Consider the following 16428-nt stretch of genomic DNA (forward strand, 5'->3'; position numbering starts at 1 on the left):
GGCTTTCAAATATCTCTTCACATGGTTTTGGGGGCACCACCCGAAGCAATGTTTGGGAAAAATAATGCTAAATGGTGCATTTTATAGTACCCTGGACAAGTAGAGCTGACAATATGTGCGAAAATTACAGGACTACATAATAGGAAGGTTTGGACATGTCACGCAAGACACTTTGAAAAGAAATACTGCAGAATGCTACATTTAAATGTGCATTGGACAAATAGCGAGGGCTGTTAACATGATTGAATTAAAAAGAGAAATGTGATATGGTTGAAGTACTTTATAAGGACATTTTTAGAAATGCATTATAAAATCGCTCCTTTTGGAGCACTTTGGGGCCAAAGACATAGGTCAAAGCATGATAAGATTGGCATACGATTTAGGAGGGGTAATGGCATTAGAGTGAAAAAGAGCGCTATGACAGAATATTGACACCCCAGTTATTATCCTGGTATGATGTAAACAATGAAGACTAGGAAAAGCACCAGCTGGTAAACCACTGTCTGTTATGATTAAGATAATATGAAATTCAACATAAACTTTTGAACATTTGTAAAATTAAATGATTACTGTATTCTGAACATATTGTATGGAGTCTATAGCACGTGTGGACGTTTAATCACAGGCATACACATGAGAATGAATACATATATTTTCATTTTAAACAGGTTATTTTAGGAAATTCATCTAAAGGGTCTTTATTCCCTACGATTTCCATTCCACCCCAATTGAAGCCAAGCCATCCTTTACATCACCACACTGTAGGGCTAGTAAAATAGCTTAGTGGGTTGACCGCTCACTGCTGCAATTTGGTCGTGATCTGCAGGTTGCCTGTGCAAATCCAAGAAAGGCCAACTCATCCTTTAATCCTTCCAAGGCCCATAAATTAGTACAAACCTCGGTTGGGTGATAACTGCATGTAAAATGTTCTATGTACTTGATGCAGTTACTCCAGATTGGTTGATGAGGTGCTGACCCACCTCTATCATGGGGGTGCTGAAGCTAGAGCCCAGGGTGTGCTCCTGGGTTGGCCTGTGTTGGGGGGAAACAAAGTTGCACCTTGGGTGCAGTAACACAGCTATGCATGGGCAATGAGCCATTCAAATCTGGGGCGTTTTCCTTCCCCAGCCTCGCAGGGCCCACTGACTATGCTGGCTGTGGTACTGCACCCTCAAAATGTCTACTGGGCACTTCTGCACCTCCCCTGCATTAGGAGGTCCTGTCACGGCATCCTTCACTCTTCAACACTAAGAATCAGGGACTGATGTTTGATTGACACCTCTCCCTGTTTCCTGCCTGGAGAGCTAGCAAGGATGGTCTTCCAGAGCAGCTCAACTGGAGCCTAGCGACGAGCTGTGGAACAGGTACGCATTTTTTTAAAGTGTGCATGTACGCGTGCCTTCATGAGTGCATGAATGTGAGTGGCTGTGTATATGTTTGAGTGCGGGTGTAATGCATGAATCTGTATGTGAGTGAATGCAAGTGATTGCTGATTATCAGAGCGAATTAATGAATGAATGTTGCTGATTGTGTGAGTATGAATGGGAAATGTGTGAGTGAATAAATTCTGCTGCTGATTGGGTGAGTGTATGAATGGGGAGGTGTCCAAGTGTATGAGTGAATTAATGCTGCTGATTGCATGAATGTATGAATTTGTGACATATGTATGAGTGAATGAGTGAATTAATGCTGCTGATTGCGTTTGAGTGTATGAATGGTGAATGTGGCAAATGAACACATGGGTTACTTACTGGTAATCTTCATTACTGATACTTTTCCTCCTCACAGTACTTACGTGAGGTCACCCACCGAATGGGGACATGGAGGTAATGAATTCTGGTTAATATGAAAATGTAGGCATTTGGAATGTATGAAAGTGAATTTTCGCTTTCTTTTTTATCAGAGTGAATGTTTGAATACGTATATGTGAGGGGTGTATGGGTGCTTGGCTGCTACTGTAATGAATGGCCATGAATGTGTGTACATGTGGATATGTGAGTGAATGCTGTGTGTGAATGGGCGAGTGAATACATGAATATGTGTGTGTCTGTTTGTAATTGTTGGGTTGGGGCACTGATTTTGACGGGTGAGGCGGGATGGGGTGAAGGGTCTACAGCATTTTCCTTTACTTGGCATCTATGATAAAGCAAGCATGATAAGTATTATGATATGATATGATAAGTTATGATAAGCGCGGACCTGGGGATCGAACCTGTGTTGCTCCGTGTCGTCTTGCTTCCAATGCGAGCACTTTGCCCCTGAGCTATGCTCCCAAGACAGATTATTAGAGTATTTTAGTGCAGCCAGTCACACCATTTGTGACTGTGTCATGTCAAAAAGGCAAGGGGCTGACCCATACCTACCGGCTAACTTTCACTGTGTGTCTCTAGTTCCATAGTACTTTAAAGTGCTCAAAAGGGTTGTGTTCAAGCTTCTTACCAATTTCTTAGACATCCACAACATTTGAGACTCCCTACAAGCAGATTTACACTTCTCTCCAACTTCCAACGTCCAACTTCATCGCCTCTGCTAAACACTCTAACCTATCCTCTATCCTAATTCTCCTTGGCCTGTCTGCTGTCTTTGATACTGTTGAGCACTTAATACGCTCTTTCTTCTTGGGATCTGGCAAATCAATCCATTGTCAGATTGAATCCTGCCTGGCATCTCATTGCCAATTATCTGTCTCCCGGAGCAACAACACCTCTCAACTCAATCCTCTAACTGTTGGTGTTCCGCAATGCCCTGTCTTAGGTTCTCTCCTCTTAACACTCTTCACCTCTGCTCTGGGACATTAATTTCCTCATTTCAGTTCTTGGACCAACTCTTCGCAGACAACACCCAAATCTTCTTCTCTTTTCGTGAACTCTCCTCTGATCTCTCTATCAAAATCTCCAACTGCCTCTCTGTTATAAAATTTTGGATGGCTTTGCCCGCTTTGCCCTCTTTGCCCTCTCTGATGTTAAACTCTACCAAAACAGAGAGAATCTTCTTCCCTGAAAAATACTCTCTCATCTATTCCTCTGCCTATCATTAACATCACTACCAGGACTCTCTTTGAACTCCCTCATTTCACCCCTACTTCCTCATACCATCACCAGGCTGGACGGTTGATGATGCAAAAAAGAGCCAGATTAAAAGTTCTTCTCCTGGTTTACACATATATCCACAATAAGGCACCACTGTATCTATCCTCCTCTATCCAAATGTGCAAGCCTTCTCGTAATCTCTGCTCTACCTACTCGACATTTGCATAGAATTATCTTCTCCCAGACATCGAGAAACAGCCCACACAGATTTGTACAAAATGCCTAACCCCTTGCCTCCGAGCTACCCTCTTAACATACCTCTCATCTGCCTTGTCACTAACATGTTTCCCTCACCTCTAACCTGCCTATGTCCTTCACTTTCTTTGCCTCCACTCTAGCACTTCATCCATCATGGTAACATCCTGAAAACAGCTGGCCGTTCCAACTACCTGCACTTCAAAATCTCTATTGTTGGTTGTCCTTAATCTGTGTCATGATCTCTGCTTCCAAAAGGTCAGGGTTTTCCCAACTCCCTTGGAAGCAGATCCATAACCCAGGTTCCGAGGGCCAACCAGTCCCAATTGGGACCTTTTGGACCCAGTCCTGGCGCCAGTGGCACCAGGCTCATAAATGTGCCCAGTCCCAGCGCTGGAAGCGCCGGGCTCATGATGCTTGGGTGGACTTACCTGCAGCAGACCATGCTGCTTACTTGCCTGCCAGCTGAGCCTCTGATCCTCTTCTGTTTGGAACTACTTTTCCTGTTGGGTGGGGCAGGAGCCACTCCCTAGATTCAGAACACTGGAACTCTTCTGGAAAGCAGGAACTCTTTTCTTACCTAGGCGTGGCTGTGGAAGGAGACACCGAAGCACTACAGGAGGCTATTTAAACCACACCCGGTGGATGAATCTTGCTTTGCGTTATTCTGCATCCTCTGCAGCAGAACGCTCATCGTGTCTTCTGCATCGGATCCTGTGCCTAAGGAAAAAGGCTTACCATCCTGAATCCAGTCTTCAGCAACACCTATAAAGACAAGAAAGAACAGGTTAGCATTCCGGCATCGAAAGACAAAGGCTTACCTACTCTTCGTGCGCTCCGGAGGTCTTCACATTGCATTCCGGCATCTGAAAGACAAAAGCTTACCGACTCTTCGCACGCTCCGGAGGCCTTCGGCGCTGCATCCTGCATCTGAAAGACAAAACAAGGTGCGTTTAAAGACATTGGGGAACTTTGATACTCACATGCCATTACTCCTTTCCATATCAACCCCAGTGGGTATTCCGGCACCCTGCAGCCGCTCCGAACTCGTACCTGCAAAATAAAAGACAATTAGAGCGCATCGTGAAGCAGGCAACAAGCGCTTACTTACGTGCTTCCAAGCGCTTCTATTCATCATACGGACTCCATCTTCAGCTCACTTCAGCCCGTCATCCGCCATCGCCGGAACCTGCAAAACAAGAGACATCATTGCTAAAGACTTTAAAGACAATAGAATTACTCGAAACTTACCGTTCGTGCAGTAAACGACGGACAGCAGTCCTCTGAAGTCAAGAGGCCTGCGCTACCGATCCAGTGAAGAAACTGGTTACAGCACCCTGCCCCGAGGCAGATGGAGAGCTCGGCATTCACTTACCTAAGGTGAGAGCGTTAACCTTTGGGGGTCTACATGAGAGCAAAAAAGGGAAGAGATAGGGACACCCAAATAACCCCAGTTCATTAATCCCATATTTTCTGTCTGCAGACATCTTACTCTTGAAGTCAGGCATACAGTGCACAGAGGTCCAGCCCAAAGAGCCAACCGGGTGCTACACATCACCTTTGAAGATACGGTAGTCGCCCAGTCAAGACCGGCACCTCTGCGAGAATCAGGTGAGCGTTACAGAACGCAAAGACTACCGCAAAACTCTCGCCCAGGCGCTATGGAAACCTCGGATACTGACCATCTAGCCCGGTTACTTGGGGAACTAAGGGCAGAAGTGCATGCAGCTCGTCAGGAAACAAATGCTCTAAGAAGGGAACTAATTATTTCCAAGGAGAGAACAGACGGTCTTGCTAGACAATTGCTACAGTCACAAGCCGGACAAACCCCTTTACCCGCATCAGGGGCAAATCTTCCTTCAACATCCTCTATGAATCCAGTGCAGATCAACCTACCTGGGAATGTACCTCTGGCTCCGCCCGAACGATTTTCTGGTGACCCAAAGAGGTTTGCAGTATTTATCAATCAGTGCCGGTTGCACTTCTTATGCCGGCCAGCAGCCTTTCCAACTGATCAAGCTAAAGTAGCTTTTGTACTTTCGTACCTTAGTGGCAATGCGGCAGACTGGTCGATCCCTCTAGTTAATCAAGATGATCCGGTTCTCCATGATTTTCAAGCCTTTCAGCTTAGTATGGAAAAACTGTTCGCAAGACATTCACAGGGGCAGGCCTTGGACAATGAGCTTCTTTCGTTGCGACAGGGTAATCAAGACCTTTTGGCTTATATTGCATCTTTCAATAGACTAATAGTGGAAACTCAATGGCCTGAGGACAAAAGGATTACGCTGTTTTACAGAGGTCTACGTGGAGAGCTCAAAGACGTTTTAGCCCAAGTAGTGAATCCCCCACAAGACTGTTCGGATTATATAGACTTGGTCGTTCAAATAGATCATAGACTGCAGAACAGGAAGGCCGACCGTTCCAAGTTTGATGCTCGAGTATTTTCCAAACCGCCAACTCCTTCCAAAGGAGTAGACTCCGGGGAACCCATGCAAATCGGGGGTCTGAAAGGTCCTCTAACACAAAAGGAGCGGGAAAGGAGAAAACAGTTGCAATTATGCCTATATTGCGGAAACTCAGGGCACTTTCTTCGAGACTGTCCGGTGAAACCTGCCAAGAAGGCAGTAGGAGCTGCAGTTACCAAAGTTACAAACTCTGAGCAGGGAAACGACCTCGCCCGACAAGAATAGAGGTCCTCTTGCCGAGCGTGAAAACCAGTTCCGTGACCTCGCATTTCGTGATACCTATGGTCCTCATTAGCCCTGATAATCCGGATCGATTACATGCAATTGAAGCTTACGTCGACAGCGGTGCCATCGGCAATTATGTGGATCATGAAATGGTTTTGAGGATGAATCTAACTCTTTGTCCCAAGGCTGTAAAGGACGTCATTACTACAGTGGATGGTACGGAGATAGCCTTCGGGCCAGTAACGCATACCACTCAAGAGGTGACGCTAGTAAGTCAAGATGGACACCATGAGAAGATCGTGTTCGATGTGATCAAGGCCCCTCAGTTTCAGATTATTCTAGGAATACCTTGGTTAGAGAAACACAATCCTCTGATCGATTGGCGAGCAAGAACGGTCCAGTTTCCAGAATGTGTCTCTACTTGTCACCCTCCACCTGGTGTTGCACTGGCAGCAATTTCTTCAGAGACTCCCCAGTTACCTCCCGAATACCTTGAATACCAAGATGTTTTCCGGAAGGATCAGGCTAACACTCTACCTCCTCATAGGTCTTATGACTGCCAGATAGACCTGATACCTGGATCTACTCCTCCTTGTAGTAGAATTTATGCCCTCACCGAGCCTGAGAACCTTCACCTTCGACAATACCTGGATCAATACCTGGCGAATGGGTTTATTCGTCCTTCCAAGTCCCCTGCTTCTTCAGCTTTGTTCTTCGTTCCAAATAAGGAAGGAGACCTTAGAACTTGTATCGATTATCGCTCCCTGAACCAGATCACCGTTAAGAATAGATATCCGTTACCTTTGATCCCTGAACTCCTGGACCAAGTCAGAAAAGCATGCATATATACAAAGCTGGATCTTAGAGGAGCTTACCACTTGGTACGAGTAAAAGAGGGCGATGAATGGAAGACTGCCTTCCGCACCAAGTATGGGCTATTTGAATATCAGGTCATGCCCTTCGGACTTTGCAATGCCCCGGCCGCCTTTCAATATTTTATGAACGATGTCCTCAGAGAGCTCATAGATGTGTGTGTTGTTGTTTACATTGACGACATCCTCGTTTATTCTTCATCGGAATCTGAACATCGGAAACACGTGAAAATGGTCCTCGAAAGATTGCGTCAACACAAACTTTTCGCTAAGTTGGAAAAATGTGTTTTCAACGTGACTGAAGTTGAATTCTTGGGATTCATATTATCACCTGGCGGAGTACGTATGGATTCAAAGAAGGTCGATGCAGTTCTCAAATGGCCATCACCATCCTCCGTAAAAGGTGTGCAAAGCATGTTAGGCTTCGCTAACTTTTACCGCAGGTTTATCCCCGAATTCTCTCGAATAGTCCAGCCCATCACTGCCTTGTTAAAGAAAAACAAACGTTTTGAATGGTCTACCGAGGCGGAACAAGCTTTCCAGGATTTGAAGACTAAATTTATCTCTGCACCAATCTTAAAACACCCTCGCCCCGAACTCCCCTACATCGTGGAAACTGATGCTTCAAGCCTTGCCATGGGGCAGTTCTATCACAAAAGGACCCGGTAACCAATCAGTTGCATCCCGTGGCATTTTGGTCGCGCAAATTCTCGCCTCCTGAAATCAATTACACGGATACTGACAAGGAACTTCTGGCTATCAAGTCTGCCTTTAAGGCTTGGCGGCATTATCTGCTGGGGGCCCGACACACCGTTACTGTGATTACGGATCACCGAAACCTGCAATATTTGAAAACCGCAAAAGCCCAATCCTCTAGACAACTCCATTGGGCATTATTCTTTGCCGAGTTTGACTTCATAATTACCTATCGACCTGGTACAAAGAACGGTAAAGCTGATGCCCTTTCTCGGATGGGAGTGGAAGAACACTTGATCAACCCTAAACCTGTACCAATCATTCCCGAACAAAGAATTCTGGGTGTAATCGCCACAGAATCCATAGAGGAAGTTAAGGATAAAGCCAGGCAACTTGTAACTCCAGCAGACATACAGAATTGGCATCTGCAGGGAAAGGACTTTGCAGTAAAGGACAACTTATTGTATTTCCAAGAACGATTATACCTACCCAGCACAGATTTACAGAAAAAAGTAATCTCCTGTTATCACGATTCTTTAATGGAAGGTCATCCCGGTATGGCCAAGACCTCAGAAAAGATCAAGCGCTACTTCTGGTGGCCGTCTTGGAAAAAAGATATTAGAGACTTTATAATGTCTTGTGGAGTATGCGCCCAAAACAAGAGTCAAAAGGAAAGACCAGCAGGCCTCTTACGCCCTATTGACATCCCACCTCACCCTTGGCATACGCTTTCTATGGACTTCATCACCGATCTACCTCCATGCTCCGGATACAATACGATTCTAGTAATCGTGGACTTATTCTCCAAGATGGCGCATTTCATTCCGCTCAAAGGCTTGCCAACAGCAGCAACTCTGGCCCGAGAATTTCTCGAAAACATCGTCCGACTACACGGTTTTCCTTCGGTTCTAATTTCGGATCGAGGTAGTCAATTTATTTCTCATTTTTGGCGAAGTTGCTGTCGGTCGGCTCAAATTGATGTGAGACTATCGACCAGTCACCACCCTCAGACCGACGGACAAACCGAGAGGACCAATCAAACTCTGGAACAGTATTTACGCTGCATGCTGCAACAAACTGAAAAAACTTGGAAAGACATCCTTTGGATAGCCGAATATGCCTACAATAACTCTGTCCATTCGGGAACTGGGAAAACACCATTTTTTTCTTTTGTACGGCAGTCACCCTCGAACCTCGGAGTTGGATCCCCTCCAAGATCTTGAAACACCAGCAGTAGACTACCTGCATTCTACAATCACCCAAGCCTTTAAGGAAGCTGTTTCTCACCTTCAAAGGGCTAAAGAACAATACAAGAAAGGAGCAGATCAACATCGGAAGGAAGCCCCTCAATATCAAGTAGGGGACCAAGTCTGGTTATCCACCAAATATCTACCTCTAAAAGGGCCACGCACATTCAACCCAAGATACCTTGGTCCCTATTCCATCACTACCATAATAAACCCAGTAGCGGTCAAGTTGGACTTGCCCCCTCACATGAAGATACATCCGGTCTTCCACGTCTCTCTATTAAAACCCGTGCAACCTCAAACCCGACTAACTAAATCTCCAAAACCCATCTTAGTTGATGGAGAACTCGAGTTTGAAGTCAAAAGCATTCTGGACTCCAAGATCTCCAAATCTAAACTATTTTACCTAATTGACTGGAAAGGCTACGGCCCCCAAGAGAGATCCTGGGAACCTGCTGAATATGTCCACGCTCCTCGCCTAATCAAAAGATTTCACCGAACATTTCCTGACAAGCCAAAACCCCCGGAGAAGCCCGGTTTGGGAGGGGCCTTGAGGGGAGGTACTGTCATGATCTCTGCTTCCAAAAGGTCAGGGTTTTCCAAACTCCCTTGGAAGCAGATCCATAACCCAGGTTCCGAGGGCCAACCAGTCCCAATTGGGACCTTTTGGACCCAGTCCTGGCGCCAGTGGCACCAGGCTCATAAATGTGCCCAGTCCCAGCGCTGGAAGCGCCGGGCTCATGATGCTTGGGTGGACTTACCTGCAGCAGACCATGCTGCTTACTTGCCTGCCAGCTGAGCCTCTGATCCTCTTCTGTTTGGAACTACTTTTCCTGTTGGGTGGGGCAGGAGCCACTCCCTAGATTCAGAACACTGGAACTCTTCTGGAAAGCAGGAACTCTTTTCTTACCTAGGCGTGGCTGTGGAAGGAGACACCTAAGCACTACAGGAGGCTATTTAAACCACACCCGGTGGATGAATCTTGCTTTGCGTTATTCTGCATCCTCTGCAGCAGAACGCTCATCGTGTCTTCTGCATCGGATCCTGGGCCTAAGGAAAAAGGCTTACCATCCTGAATCCAGTCTTCAGCAACACCTATAAAGACAAGAAAGAACAGGTTAGCATTCCGGCATCGAAAGACAAAGGCTTACCTACTCTTTGTGCGCTCCGGAGGTCTTCACACTGTATTCCGGCATCTGAAAGACAAAAGCTTACCGACTCTTCGCACGCTCCGGAGGCCTTCGCCGCTGCATCCTGCATCTGAAAGACAAAACAAGGTGCGTTTAAAGACATTGGGGAACTTTGATACTCACGTGCCATTACTCCTTTCCACATCAACCCCAGTGGGTATTCCGGCACCCTGCAGCCGCTCCGAACTCGTACCTGCAAAATAAAAGACAGTTAGAGCGCATCGTGAAGCAGGCAACAAGCGCTTACTTACGTGCTTCCAAGCGCTTCTATTCATCATACGGACTCCATCTTCAACTCACTTCAGCCCGTCATCCGCCATCGCCGGAACCTGCAAAACAAGAGACATCATTGCTAAAGACTTTAAAGACAATAGAATTACTTGAAACTTACCGTTCGTGCAGTAAACGACGGACAGCAGTCCTCTGAAGTCAAGAGGCCTGCGCTACCGATCCAGTGAAGAATCTGGTTACAGCACCCTGCCCCGAGGCAGATGGAGAGCTCGGCATTCACTTACCTAAGGTGAGAGCGTTAACCTTTGGGGGTCTACAGGAGAGCAAAAAAGGGAAGAGATAGGGACACCCCAATAACCCCAGTTCATTAATCCCATATTTTCTGTCTGCAGACATCTTACTCTTGAAGTCAGGCATACAGTGCACAGAGGTCCAGCCCAAAGAGCCAACCGGGTGCTACACATCACCTTTGAAGATACGCTAGTCGCCCAGTCAAGACCGGCCCCTCTGCGAGAATCAGGTGAGCGTTACAATCTGTGTATGTCCACTTATGTATTGTCCCTGGTGGCTGTTCCATTTACTCCCCTCTACAATGGTCAGATTGACACTCAAACTCACCCCATTGCAAGAAGCTCACGGCTTCTCGTCAAATCGGATTTCTTATGTATTGTATGTTTGTGATTGTGATCAAAAGAGCATTGTTCTTCCATGGATATATATATTATAGTGCATTGGTCGCCGAACTATAGTTGTTGAGTATCAAGTTCTATAGGAAACACGAAAATGTTATTGTTAATAAGTTTTGACTCACATGACATATTTGGCTGATACTTTTGCAAACAAGAGGTGTGTCACGTTTCTCCCCCAAATTTTTGATTAAAATTTTTTTTTACTAAGAAAGGAAAAAAACACTCTTTTCAGCCTAATTCCTGTAATTTCCCTGTAGCAAAATAGACACAATTTCAGCACAGTGTACAGCAAAAACCGCTGCACGGAATTGGGCCAAATATACAAAACAAATTGGGTACAAAGCATTGACTCAATTTTCAGGAGGGGTCTGGGGTTAATCCATCCAGTAGTTGTTAAAATATTTGATGGAGAAAGGGATGACCACTTCTCCCAGAATTACAGCTATATCGCCTATGGTGCTTTGCAGCACAGAGACATTTTCAGAAATGAAAAAGCTGCCTTGTTTTTTATGTTCGATGCAAGACATAACCAGGGTTATATCGGGTATAACCAGTATTAGCCGAAAATTATAAATATAATATAAAATTCAATTAGGAGAAGAAAAAAGAGGAAATTGCATCAGGCTAGAGGTGGGGAGGGGGAAGAGGACACCATGAGCAATTGTGGAGTTGTGGGGACGCGGGGGACTACATTCAGAGCTCAAAACGTTTTTGCATAACTAGGGTTATACTGGGGGTAACCGCAGTGTGAAGCTTGATTATTGTTTGTATCCACGCTATTCTGACCTGTACGCCCTCACTTTGTAAAATGTGTACATTTTGCACACTTAGCATTAATATTTGATTCCAACCTTCTGCGCCTTGCGCTTTTGCTAAGTAGCTGCAGTGTAGCCTGTTAGATTAGCTCTGCAAGTCGTGTTGATCGTGCTAGCCATTAGCCTTATTTGATCTCACCTCACATTAGCAAACCCACCTTTTGCTAACATCTAGATTCGAAACCTGCACAGGCAGTATTCTTTAGAGTTGACTCTGCAGACCAAGTGCTTGGTGAACGCCACGCGCACTGTAGGCAGAGTCCAGAACTACAGCTGATCAGCTGTTCTGGAATTTAAAACTACACCTCCCAGCACAAGCCGGCCTTAAAACAACATCTGTGCGGTGTTAGTGCTGATGCGTTTGTCAGGCCGGTTAGTGCCGGTTTGTTCAAGGTGGTGCTCATCCAGTCTCCTCACCACATACCCACTTGCCAAACTACTGCTACCAAACCCTGTGCATAGTGCAAAGTAAGTCCTGTCATTTATTGACTATGGACTCAAATGGTACACACCCTGGACCAAGGACCTACCATCAATGTAGAATGGTGAATCTTATGGCCAGACATAACTCTCTTGCACTGCTGCCCAGTATAGATTCAACAAAAATAGTGGAGACAACAGAACAACCTCCCTCACTTTATGCGACTGTGTGAAATAGGAACAAAATGCTGCCCAACATACCGATAAATAACAATATAACTAACAGTGACCCGATGAATGTGGAGAATGAGGTAAAAAAAAATCCACCACACTCATCAAAGTTACCCCCAGTAACAACGACCTGAATCTTCAACAGGATAACCTACTCTCCATTGCTCTACTGAATACTTGGTCCCTGGTACTACATGGTATGGAGGTCGCTGACCACATTGCCATGCATAAGCATGACCTGTTTGCAATTACAGAAACCTGGTTACCTGCTGCTGCCCAACAAGCGGTTGATCAATCAGTCCCCTTAGGTTACAAAATGTACAGGACAGATCGACCTGAACAATGAGGGGGTGGGGGCGCACCTATCACTATGGATTCCTTTGACTGCCATGTTATAAATCAACCCAACTTGGAGGGATGAGAAAACCTTTAGTGAAAATGAAGATCAACCCGAACATCTCACTATTCATACTCACACTCTGTAAACCTCCCCAGAACCTACACCTTTTTGAAGAACAGCTCATCACCTTACTGAACAACATCACAAAACCCAACTCCTTTGTCATCATTTTGGGTGACTTCAACTCATGGGCAGAAGACTCATCTGACAACAAAGTGAACTCATTATTATCCTCCATAAGAACTAGTGGCTGAGCCCAAATTATAAACAACCCTACCCACCAAGGTGTTCACACCTTAGATTGGATAATGACACACAATCTTGAATGTAAGACAGTCACCATTACACCCTATCCATGGTCAGACCATTTCCTGATGAATATCACTATAGCACTACCAGCAGTCCCGCACAAACTCAATACTAACCTTAGGATATAAAGGAAATGTAGAAATTTCAAAAATGTCTCACCTTTCACATTTTCCACTCTATTAGACAGTAAACAAAACAATACTGAACATTTTGAGGAGACTACTGACCTAGTGACACTCCTCTCCTCAGCTATTAAAGTAATTTCAGATATACTTGCACCCGAAAAAACCACGACAATCAAAGCTTAAAGCTATTAAGACAAAAAGAGCAGGTGAACATGAGTGGAGAAAGAATCCCTGTCTACCTTCATAAGCCAAATATAAGGAAGCCGCTCACGCCTTCAAGAAAAGCAGTGTTAAGACCAAATCGGAAAACTATAATGTCCGGATCAGTGGTGCCAAGTCGAATTCTAACAAACTATTCAAAATTCTCAAAGAATTTGAGAATCATACTTCCCCTTTCCACCTATGATAAAAGATTCAACGTGGTGTCAATCCATTCAGAATAAATTTTAATACAAAACGTCTGGTCATAGAATGGCCATTGCTAAACAGCAAACTAGTCCAAAACTACCCAAGTCCCTGTGAACACTATAAATAAATAAATAATAAAGACATCAACACCTCTAGATTTGAATTTCAAAGCTGTTCAGAACAAGAATTCCTCATCATAGTCGAAAAACTCAAATCCACTTCCTGTCTTGAAGGCGTCTGCCCTGCTGAAATTCTAACGGGTTCCTTAGAGCTCCTATTTCCTTGAATCACAAGAATGGTCAACACATCCTTCAGGAAAGGGTATGTGCCAGCATCATTGAAGGATGTCTGGATTACCCCCCTCCTAAAGAAAACTACACTCGATCCAGCCAATGCCAAGTACTACAGACCTATTACTGATGTCCCCTACTTACTGAAGATCATAGACCGAGTAGCGTACCTACAACTGAATAAATTAATTGAGGAAAATAACATAATGAATATCCATCAATCAGGCTTCAGAGCCCAGCATGGAACTGAGATGGCCTTATATGATCTGAAATCCAACATTGCAGGGACTCTAGAGTAAGGTTATCCAGCCCTTCTAATATTATTGGACCTCTCTGTTGCCTTTGATCTTATTGATCACATTCTACTGCAGGAAATGCTTAAAACCGTTGGCAAATGCTCAGATGGGGCTTGTCATGGGATCAAATCTTTTTTGGGTCGAAGAACGTCTACAGTAGCAGTAGAGAACACCTAGGCATTGTGAATTCTGTCCATGTGTGGAGTTCCCCAGGGCTCCTGCTTATCTTCAATTATTTTCAATATCTTCAATGGGCCCTTCTTGACCTGCTGGGCAGACTGTGTGTAAATTACGTGAACTATGCAGATGACACCCAGGAACTTTTTAAACTCATTGGGATACACTCAATTCTTAAGAATAAGCGCCCAGATACCCTTAGGAAGTTTATCGGGAGGTTCAATCTAAGATGGCACAGAACTCCCTTGCGCTAAATAGTGAAAAAACGAGCTTCTGATCATAGCTTCCAGCCAACGCATAAAAAAACTTGATGACCTCTATGACCATTTTGTTTTATCTGGTATTCAAATCCCTGTCAGTAAGTCCATAAAGCACTGGTTGTTGTCCTGGATTACAAGCTCTCTATGAAGCAGCATGTCTCACAGGTTCGCTCCTCATGTGTCCATGTGAGCAAACTCATCCATCACACTCGCCCCTATCTTTCCTTCGAAAATTGATCACTGCTGACAACAGCGCTAGTCATTTCCCACCTCGACTACTTCAACAGCCTGCTTGCCGGCATTTCTGAGACCAAACTGCAGCGCTTGCCGATCTCTCAAAATGGCACCATGAGGGCTATGTATGCATCACTAAACACAGACACATCTCCTCATTCAGGAAAACTCTACATTTGCTCCTTGCAAAACAGAGAATTAGACACAAGATCTTATCTTTGACATACAAATGCATACATAGAGTGTCCCCCCCCAATATCTCCTGGACAGGATATGCGCTTAACAACCCATCAGGTCATTATGATCCAATTATACTTTCTCATTGAAACCAACTGCGCTACCGTTGGGAGAGGTTTGCAGGGACGTCATTTCACCAAAATGCCAGGGGTAGCGGAAGTGACATCACACGACCCTTGACACCTGATGACATCACAGGAAGTGATGTCATTTGACCCCACCCCCCAAAGTGATGTCACGGAAAGCGATGGAACACGACCTTTCACCCATTGACAAAACAGGAAGTGGCATCACATAGCATTGTACACTACGAAAAATATGGTTACGATATCACTATAATGTAATGTACATTTCATAGAAGAATGGATCGCCATATGGATCGTTAAGATCAGTGTGTATAGGCCCATATTACCAAATTACTGTGAATGCAAGCAGACGTCCATGACCAAATGATAATGATGTGTCAACATATATTGAAGTTTTCAACTTATTCCAATGCAATTATGTTAAAAAGTAGAATTATTTACACATGTATTACTTATAGGAATGAATATGTGATAAATGGACATTAACAGATGTTTTATCAAACTCCCTCTTGTACGCCTATATGCTTTTATGACTCGAAATACAAGCTGAAATTGCAAATATAAATAGTCTTACCCTGGTTTGCAAAATGCCTCTTCTCCCTTGCGGGCGGGTGCATTGTAGCCCTTGAAAGCCGGCTTTCCGTGGCATAGGGTGAAGGCTGAGCGAGGACAGTGGGAGTCTTCTGCGGGAAATGCCTCCTCTGGGCCCTGAGCCAGAACTGCTTACTGTGCGCCTGGACCGTGCGCTAGCTCTCCCGGCTCTCGTATAGCTTGATCAGGGCATGTTCATCCGTTTGTGCCATTTGCACAGTTGTTCCCTTTGTTGCAGCTCAGCTGATATTTTACTAGGGCTATAAACTCCTCTTGTGCCGGAGTGCAACTCTTCTCGCTGTGAAAGCTGACACGCTGCCCTCGCCATGAAAGTGAAACAAAGGTTATCTCCATGGAGAAGAGGTCTCCCACGGCTTTAATGAGCTGAACTCCCGCGGCCGATTTTCAACACAAGAATTCGGTTCTGGACAAAATCCGGCTCTTCTAGTAATATGTTTAGTGACATGTAGGGACCGGAACCCGGAAATAAATAAACAAGACATGTTGCGTTGTGTATGCGCATTTTTAAGGAAAAATATTTCTCTCGCAGACAGGGCACACAGTTTTAACATACACAGCGCTTTTTTGTAGGCGAGGTCGGACAAAGTTCATGGTTGCCAGGCAACCATGACCTCGAGTGCCAGCCTCCA

General features: G+C 45.0%; 1 long non-coding RNA gene across 1 annotated transcript in view; it reads right to left on the reverse strand.

Moving 5' to 3' along the window:
• The window catches only part of LOC138515615 (uncharacterized), a 105218-nt gene extending 88998 nt beyond the window's left edge, over positions 1–16220 (reverse strand). Inside the window, exon 1 of the long non-coding RNA XR_011282108.1 lies at positions 15762–16220. This is a non-coding gene — a long non-coding RNA (uncharacterized lncRNA). The remainder of the gene's footprint in view (positions 1–15761) is intronic.
• Positions 16221–16428: the final 208 nt, after the last annotated feature.

This window comes from Ambystoma mexicanum, chromosome 6q (genome assembly GCF_040938575.1).
Source record: "Ambystoma mexicanum isolate Mex_15411 chromosome 6q, UKY_AmexF1_1, whole genome shotgun sequence".
Classification (NCBI taxonomy): Eukaryota; Metazoa; Chordata; class Amphibia; order Caudata; family Ambystomatidae; genus Ambystoma; species Ambystoma mexicanum.